Here is a 2,747-nt window from a genome sequence, read left to right as displayed (position 1 = left end):
CCAGCATGATATTGAAAAGGAGTGATAAGAGGAGACAACTTTGCCTGTATAGGGGCACACAGAGAGCTCTGCTTTCCTTATTTTACCCTTAGTTTAGATTCCTTTACCTGACTGTGCCCCACCAACTGGCTATGTGATCAACAAGGAAGAACATGTGGAACCAGGTTGGGTGGGGAAGAGTTCAGGATAGAAATACTTAAAAAGTCTATATCTAAACAAGAGGAAAAAGAGAGTATGTTGTAGCAATTAGAACAAATTGACAAATTTCAAGGAGATGGTTTGCAGAAATATAAAAAATTAATAAAGTGAAACCTCAATTAAATAGGGTTGGGAGACAAAAAGGGGGAGCTCTCATGACTGAGAAGATAGAACTGCCCAAAGTAAGAAGAAAGACTCCTCTTCTTTCCTGTTACAGACTCAGCCAATGAAAAGCCATGGACTCTGTTTACTATATCCCTCCCAACTTCCTCTTTTTCCTCTATAAAAGTGTTCTCCTTTCCTTGATGTGCAGGAACTTGCACATGACTCACCATGGATACAAACCGTGAACTGCAATTCTCTGCTGATTCCAAATAAACCCATCTTACTCGAGAAATAAAAGGCAGTCTACTTATTTCAGGTCAAAATTTTGGTGACCCATATGGGGGACCACAGAAGACCCCTGAAGGCTCGAGGGCAGGTAAGCAAATGGGTATGAAACCCACAACTGTCACTGCTTTCCTTACTGACCCTAGAATTTGAAGATATGTCTTTTTCCAGGATCCAAGCCCACACCCTCTTTGCAGTTGAAGCTCTCCTGACTTTATTTGGGATTTATTTTAAAGTTTAATTTTTCTGGTTAAGGCCTTGTTCTGCATATGAGTTCTCATTTGGCACTTGGGTCTGATTTTGAGATAAGACTATTTCAGCTAAAACTGGCTGAGAAACCCTCAGCACATTCCTTAGGGAACAGGAGCTGCTTTACTGAAACAGTGACGGTTAAGCCATCAGCCTATTCCAAAGGAATAGGCTATTCTCTGGACACTGGCTGAAAAAAAGCCTTTGGTTTGGCTCCTCCAAGACCAAACTGTTAACGTTAGAATTGGCTGGTACTAGCTTGAAAGCTGTTTGAATTGAGCTGTTTAAGCTGTAAAATGTTTGACCTGTTAAAAATTATTCTTTTACTCTAGAGAGAAACTTCTGAGAAACGAGATCCCAGGTAACTAAATATTTTGAGGGTGCAACCACTATAGGGACTCTAGCCAATTTAATATCTAAAAACCGAGATCTTTCCTCACACACATTTTTAATAAAATGGACCAACCTGACCAAAGGCAATTTAGAATATCAATGACCATTATGGGGAACTTTTGAAATCCCATAGTTAATTTCCTTAAAACTGAATTGGACTACAATTGCTCAAAAATTTCCAGAACTGAGTGGAATGCTTTTTTCAATTGTTATTTTGAGGCTTCCCAATGGTATCACAAGTCTAAAATAGCCTCTCTGCAAAGTAAGACTTTAAGATTAACTGAGGCAAACAAACACTTAAAAGATAAAAATGCTCTTGAAGCCTTAGGCTCTCCTTTCTTTGCTTCTTTGACTCATGCTCCCCCTCCAGCTCCATCTTGTCTCTTTCCCTTGGCTCCTCATCAGACTCTGCCTCTGGTACCCTCTACTTCTGACCCTTCTATACCACCTATGCCTCCTCCAGACCCTTGATTCCCCCATACTGATTCTCTCTCCAAACTTTTCTTTTTCTCTGAAACTCTCCCCACTTCCTTTTCCTATGAACTTATTAAAACCCATTCCTTTAAAATTAAACATTTTGAGGATCCAGAAGCTAAACCGCTATTTTTTTTTAATATTCCCTGTACTAAAGCTGAATTGTGAACCACTGGTCCAAGATTTTCCCAGAGTAACTGAAGATCCCTACGTATTCGCTGAGAAATTTAAACTTATCAACCTGGCTTCTCTGAATTTCATCAGCTAGTTCATATGCTTGCCAGTGAAAAGTCAAGCCCAGCACTGGGTGAAAACCATTAATTGGGAAAATCTTGAAAGGTCTCTAGGATTACAACTGGGAGACCAGTCCACTAACTTATTATATGATCAGACTTGGGCATTTGCTAGGTGACTTCACTAGACAATTCCTAGGGCTGTTGATTGGAACAAAATTTAGACTTGCACACAAGAATCTGAGGAATCCAATCATGACTATTACAACTGACTTTAGATTACTTTTAAAGAAAATTCTGGTCTTCCTTCAGATGTTGATTCCACCTGGGTAGCTTTTAATTCTATGTTTACTAATGGGTTGAACTTGGACCTATCCATTCTAGCAAAAAGGGCCAGGATGGAATGGGAAACTATGTCTACTCCAGATTTACTTAATCCAACAAACCAGCTCTCTCACACTCTAGATGAGTCACTTCACAGGAAGACTGCCAAAATTCTTAATCCTCAACACCAGCAAATGAAGGCTGCTAAACAAAACGAAAACACTCCTAGCTTCTGCTATTATTACAAAGAGCCAGGATACTGGAAAAGAGATTGTTATAAATTTAAGTGCTTTAGGCACCTTCAGTCCTCTAACCAGCCTTTCTAATGTCCTCCCAATTTTCAATGACGGGACTCTGAAGAACTACAGAGACTTTTCCCAATCCTACCTCTAGATTGGTTTGGACAAACATTTTTCCAGATTGGGGATGAATCTCTTCCAGTCCTAATTGACACTGGAGCCACATTTTTGGTGCTCAACACCAATA

The sequence above is a fragment of the Balaenoptera physalus genome (assembly GCF_965194825.1).
Source record: "Balaenoptera physalus genome assembly, chromosome: 9".
Taxonomy (NCBI): domain Eukaryota; kingdom Metazoa; phylum Chordata; class Mammalia; order Artiodactyla; family Balaenopteridae; genus Balaenoptera; species Balaenoptera physalus.
This window is presented reverse-complemented; position numbering follows the sequence as displayed.